The sequence below is a fragment of the Rhipicephalus microplus genome, unplaced genomic scaffold (genome assembly GCF_043290135.1).
Source record: "Rhipicephalus microplus isolate Deutch F79 unplaced genomic scaffold, USDA_Rmic scaffold_346, whole genome shotgun sequence".
NCBI classification, from domain to species: domain Eukaryota; kingdom Metazoa; phylum Arthropoda; class Arachnida; order Ixodida; family Ixodidae; genus Rhipicephalus; species Rhipicephalus microplus.
Window position 1 is genome coordinate 43,797 of NW_027464914.1, and position 6,871 is coordinate 50,667.

General features: G+C 43.2%; 1 long non-coding RNA gene across 1 annotated transcript; it reads right to left on the bottom strand.

Moving 5' to 3' along the window:
* Positions 1 to 2,382: 2,382 nt before the first annotated feature.
* On the bottom strand, positions 2,383 to 6,179 carry LOC142793925 (uncharacterized). The gene is made up of 2 exons (XR_012891930.1): positions 5,829 to 6,179; positions 2,383 to 2,594 (listed from the first exon to the last, which is right to left on the bottom strand). It is a non-coding gene; the product is annotated as an uncharacterized LOC142793925 (long non-coding RNA).
* Between the last annotated feature and the right edge of the window lie 692 nt (positions 6,180 to 6,871).

A 6,871-nucleotide genomic window follows, 5' to 3' on the forward strand; every position in this document is an offset into this window, starting at 1 on the left:
GGGCTACCTTCAGAAGCCTTCGAAAACATCTCGGTTGCTCCAGCTATGAGGAAATGTGGGGATCCCAAAGGGCACAGCTAGATAGTTATTGGACTTCCTCTCAAACAGAAACGTGCCGGCTCTGTGCCTTTTAGATCACGCACTTGTTTTGAAAAAAATCTGGAATTCCCACATGGCTGGTAGGCCACACAACTGTGGATAGTGCCTTTAGTGATAAAATTCTTGAAAAAGATGTTGAATCAAAGCCAGAGTTTCTGCACTGTGCTCACGTCAACCTTGTAAGACCCTTTTTCAGCAGTGATGCTTGGCTCGCTGTGACGAGCACAGTGAATATGAAGCAATCAACGCAGCACTGGGAGTATCAGCAGTGTCATGAAGAACTGGGAAAGATTGACACTATTTTGTGCAATTGGTGTGTCTGCTGATATCATTTCCCTCGCACATTGTTGAAACGACAACCCCCCCCCCCCCCCCCCCCAAAAAAAAAAACTGCGGAAATGTTCCAAGTGTGCGTGGCTTTGGTCGATATATAACTGTCACGTCAAACTAAGAATTTTGTTACTTGTGATTGATGGCTTGCATTGACATCATTGAAAACGCTGCGTCTTAGCACCAGCATGTGGGTTTGCGATGCCGCATTAATGTTATAGAAAGATCCCATGCATGTACTTTTGTTATTTACGCACAAAAATTTCCCAGCCACATTCATCATCATCAGCCTGACTACGTCTATTGCAGGACAAAGGTTTTTCACTTAAAGGGCCACTCACCAGGTTTGACAATTTTAAGCTGACAAGTGCAATGCGAAGATTAGGCGTCCACGATCATGTCTGCCAAAATTTTCAATGCTATGCGTCGCGCAAATGGGCCAAATTTCGAGATGAACGCTGCTCCACCTTCCTTTTGCGGGCACGCACCTCGAGAATGAGGGCATGACGTGCGCGTACGAATGGCCCTATGTACACGGCAAAGCAGTGACATTGGTTCTCTACGTAGACGACTCTGCTCTGGCGTTGTCAACAGTATACCACGTGACATGGCAAAAATTTTTTAATACAACGTGCGTAGTTTATGTATTTGTTGCTTTAAGAGATGAATAAAACTTGAAATAAATAATGAGACGCAATATTGAAATGTGAGCATTCTTTTTTTTTTTTCATCTTTTTCCGGTGAATTGCAACAAGATGCGGTGCTAATGTGTCGGCGTTTCGCATGAATTCATGTCCACGCAGTTAGTGCATCGAGTAGACGACAGTCGTGGAACGCTCCTACCCGTTCGCGCACTCTTTGTGCTCATCTATTCTACCTCATCTAAGCCAACGTTTCGAAACCGTCCTGCGGAAACAGGCAGTAGACCTCAAGACAACGCTGTTCAAAAAAAAAACGCCACTAGGGTGCACGTTGGGCTTGTTCGGGCATGTCATGCGCACGTGACCTCTTGGGTCAGATGCCGGAGAGGGTAGGGAAATGATTTGCCGGAGACGGTAGGGAAGGGCTTGCGAAGGCTACGCAGAGGATGGGCAAGGATTTCGAGCTCGCTTCCTCTTATCCTCGTTTCGCACTGCTTCAACAAAACAGTTTTCTCAGCTCGTAATGAACCGATTCAAAAAATTTTTGTGGCAAAATGTTCCTCATCAGACACCCAACAACTTCCACGGTCTAACTAAAATTTGTTATGGGGCCTGGTGAGTGGCCCTTTAATGCTTAATTGTCATCAAAGCTGCCATTGTGAAGTGCCAGTCATTGAAAAGTTGCATCCATGAGGTCATGTGCAACCATCTTTAATTTCTGAAATTACCATGTGTGCCATGCAAAAAAAAAAAGAAACGCCTTGCGGACAATGGAGGGTTTGGCTGACACCGTAGCTGGTATCATACCCATCCCACATGTGATTTGAGATTTTCAAAAAAAGTAACTGTGCAATGTTCTTACTGCATCTGGCTTTAGACAATATTTATAACATATTTTTCATGTTAAAAATTGTGTAAAAACTCAGACCTGTCCTACTTTTTATATCGCCTGAAATTAATTTATGTTAGGGCTGGGCAGTATCCCACAATAGAAGAGTATCGCGGTAGTATTTTCAGAGATACTTTGAAGTATCTGTATTTCTATAAAAAGATAGACGTGAAAAATGTATTTGCATCTTAAAAATGAAATACTTCTACGATGCATCGACTGTATCGTGGTACTGTGCAGTACACGGATATGTCGTTACTTTTTAGTCGGGAATGATATGATGTGTTTGTAAAGGGGAAAGGAAGACCTTTTACTAAGTCAGGCAAAGGCACAGAAAAAGCGGGCAAGTGTTGCCCACATGCACAGAATGGACGATGTGGTAAAGCATTCAACCCCACTGACAGCAAAACCACAGCTCTAGTATTGACTGTCAAAAAGGTTATTTATTGATTGATATGTGGTGTTTACCGTCCCAAAACCACCATTTGATTATGAGAGACGCCGTAGTGGAGGGCTCCGGAAATTTTTACCCCCTGGGGTTCTTTTAACGTCACCCACATCTTAGCACACGGGCCTACAGCATTTCCGCCTCCACTGGAAATGCAGCCGCCGCAGCTGGGATTCCATCCCGCGACCTGCAAGACAGCAGCCAAGTACCTAAGCCACTAGATCACCACGGTGGGGCCTGTCAACAAAGTCGCCATCATTCAAGGCTAGCACAGCAGCCCTATTCTTTTTTGAAGGCCAGTCATTCACCACCCAATCAAAGCTATAGTCAACAGCATAGCATATCTGAGAAGGTGCTCATGTCTAAGTAAATATAAATGAAGAGCCTTCTCAGCAAAGCAGACTTTCTGCGTAAAAGATGATACACTTTTTTATCGTCAATCATGTTTGTTAGTGAATCGCACAGTATGCTTTACTTGTAAGTTTGAAAGCGCTGCTACATCACTCAGAATATTATGCTGCACTTTTATAAATGCACTTGCGGAGAAATATCCCTGAAATAAAGAAAAGTGTTCCACTACATGTACTCTTGTAACTGTACTTTGGAATAATTTTTTTCTTCTTTTTGGAAATGTATCTCCTAAATATCTTAATACGTCAAACCCAAATGTATCTCGGTATCAAATATAGGCTTTTGAAAAGGTCATGGATATTGATAACTATATTCCAGAATACATTTCTAGAGTATCTGCCCAGCTGTGTTTTTTGTGTAGATAGAATGGCACTAAAGGTGGTATTGCTCCCCTCCATATGATTTGAGATTGCCAAAGAAAAAATGTTTCTCTTGTGTGTGAATTTAGACAATATTTATATGCATATTTTCTATGATAAAATTGTGTTAAAGTATAAGAACTGAGCTACTTATTATATTACCTAAAATTACTTTTTGTGTTGTTTAACTGGTACTATATCTGGTATCTTACCCTCCATGTGATTGGACAAAGCTAAAAAAAAAAACTGTACAATGTTTCCTCTACGTGTGACATTACACAACATTTATATGCATATTTTTCATGTTATAATTGTGTGAAAACTAATGTTTAAATTGTGTTACATGTGTTACTAATCGCAATGCCTCAAATTACTGCTGTGTACCATGCAAGAGAAAATAAAAACAAATGCCGAGCCTGTTGGAGAGCTCGAAAGGCAATTTCAGGATGTAAAAGCTTGCAGGCTTGTTGCTTAAGCCAACTGTTTGACAATTGCACTTATCATTAAGGCTAATGCAGTGACGATGCTAACTAGCCTGATAAGTGTCACGAGGTATGCCGGGCTCACGTGCAAACATCTTTGCCTTGATGTGGACTAGTTCAGTGTGGCCAGGCGGGAAATGGCTTGACGTTAACAGACTAAATCTAGGTACGTTCGATTTATCTGCACCAGTCAGAGCCGGTTCACGGCTGTGCACGCGAAGTTAAGAAATCGTGCAGCGAGATTTCAGCAGTGCAGACACAGCACTACACCCGAAACGAATGACAATGTGCCGACAAGGTGCAGGCCTTATTTCTGTTTGCCTAATTTACACCGTTCAGCGAACACTGACCGATGGCGAATCGCACATGCGCACAGTTCATAATGCGCAAACATCTTGGCGAAACACACCGCATCTGTAGAAGTGGTTACGGCACCTACGGCACCTACGCCCAAGTGCTGCGTTGTCTGCTCAGCTGCACGCGCGGCTGCACTAAGCCGGCACCGTCAGCGTAGGAGGAGCAGGAAAATTGTGAACCAGTGCTGCACCTCTTATGCATCTTTCGAAACAAATGGCAGGGTTCAGAAATCGTCAATTCTGCACCGCTGAAACAAATGGCAAGGTGCAGCACCTCGTAAACTAGTTCACGTATTGCAGGCAAATTGAATGGACCTTCTTGCAAGCCCTACATTTAGAGAAACATTTGTTTTTGGGCCTACAGAAGACCTTACGACTCTGTGCATCTTGAAAGATGTAGTCACGGCACTTTTTGCAGCTTAAGACAGTCGTTTTGGTCAGTCTGAAATACCATGCCACATTTAAATTTCTGCTCTGTGTGGTCAGCAAGATCGCCATTTCTACCAATGCGGCGGTATATTGATTACACCTGTTCGTTATCTCTTTGTCAAAATATTGGCTCCAGCAACATTCCCTGCCCAAGGAGTTATCCATGTTATCGAAACAAGATTTTGAGTACTGCCTTGCTGATATAGCCCCTCCATATGCTACCATAGGCAGCCAAAGCATAAACATGCATGTATGTTTCGTGTGAGTATTGTGCATTTAGAATTTTTTGATAACCTTTAAATGTTCCAAAGTAGTTTTGGCACAATTGAAATTTTAAAAAAATTAAGCACGACCCCCCCCCCCCCTTCTGGTTTCTTCAATGGGCATTATCAAAGGCAACAATTCACTTCAGAAGTTCACAGAGCAGTCTAAAGTGTTGGACATACCTTAGCAGGTTCTGACTGAGTTAAACAAAACAACATGGCTACTGCCAGCCAAATAATTACCGATCGACTTGTGCTGTCACAGTTCTCCCTTTTTGGTCCCCGACCAGACGGAATATCATCAGATTCGGCATTCTACGCTCTAAATACCAGCGCTCGAGCTCTGGCGGCAGCCGGCCGCTCGCGATTGAAACCTGCCGGTCAAACCACAACCAGACGACAGTTGCCGCCACGGTTTTCATTTTCAGCGGAGATTTCCCCTAGCTAACTACCAGCATTCAAATGTTCCCGCACTAAATGCCAGCACTCTGCGCTCGACGGCCACTCACGAAAAGTCACTCGGCAAATGTCCGTGTCGGCAAATCTCATTTTCCCCGACAGGAATGCCGGCATTGCCCACGTCACTAGAGCCGGCCAATGAGAAGACACTGCCGGCCGAGTTCAGCCGGCGCTATTCAGCCGGATGCCGGGCGAATATCAACTCCGAAAGAACAGAGCGACCGGCTTTACATTGACATCGCAAAAGACCCACCGTAACATCACAAACCCGCGCGGTTCGTATCCACCATTGCAATCCACGCCAGCACCTACAATGTCGTTCCCAGCCCTGCCCACCTTCACTTAGAATCAGCAGAGAACGCGCAACGCATGGCAGCCTTTCTTGTTGGCATGATGACGACGATGGCAAGTCACGCGAACCAAGTGCATGTGACAACACTACCACATCTCTCAGCTTCGCTGCGTTTCACGTATTTCACGAACGCGGGAAACACCAAACAAGGCAAGCGACTGCGCAACTCGTTTTCATTTGACCGTGTGTCAGTTCACGTGACACTGCCCGTGCGAAGCAAGAAATGGTCACTCGCTACCTCGGTATCAAGTGTATTACTAACAATAATCAACTTCAGAGCAAAACCACAATGAAAAGACCAAGATCCTACCTGTAGAGGCGTGTTCCGCGCGTCATGCTTCAGGCAGCAGCCGCCTTTGCACCTCGCGCGCTCTAGTTCTCAGCCCGATAGCACGTATGGCGAAAGCTCTGATACACTCATAACAACTCGTGTTCAACTATTCTGTCTATTAACATGAAAGAAAAGACGATAATTCCACAACCACACATGTCAGAACACAAAACCATGCTTGCGCTTTAACTTGTGAATCTTACAACGTGCCACATGACGCACAGTGTTGCTAGGTCTCAAAAGTCGCACTGTCAAAATTTGCATAAAAATTTTAGGAATTATTTTTCATTCCTGTCAAAGACTGTGGTCAGTAGAAAAGAACAATGTGAAAGTCTAAAAACGTCACACCAAATAAAATTGAAGCAGAAACTATAAATAGTCAAACTTAAACAAATACGCCAGAAGCTTTTTTTCATTCTTAAATGGGCCAAATCTAGAAACGAAACTCATGCCAAAGCTAACGTAAACAAGGTTCTACCGGTGTATACATGCTTCCAGCTTTCTTTTGAAACAGTAGTAATAAGCTAGTAATAATAATGTAGTAATTTGCTATTATCATTTTAGAGGAAAGTTGAGAGTATAAATGCGCCCTTACAGCCCAATTTGAGCCAGTTTCGGTTCTGGATTTGGTTCATTTTGAAAAAATGTTCCTCGTATATACGGAGTACAGCTACTCAGAACATTTGCCAACAAATAAAGGCAAAGAATGTCCCCCTGATGGAGAATCAATAAAGATAAATAAAAAATGAGCAGCTGTGTAGTAGGATCAGTGAATGATAGGAGAACAAGTGAAGATGTCATACATGCGATCAGTTTTTTTGTCATAAGCCTGTATCGAGTAACGTTTCGGTGTTATTCTTTTTTTTTTTGACAAGAAGACCGTTATGCTCAAAGTTTTCATTGTAGTCGCACATGCAGACACAATAAATCTTTGCGTATCTGAAAGTTATTCCAAATACTTGTTCAACTTATATATATTTAACAGAAAAGTTCATAAATAAAAAAGGACTCATCCCACGACG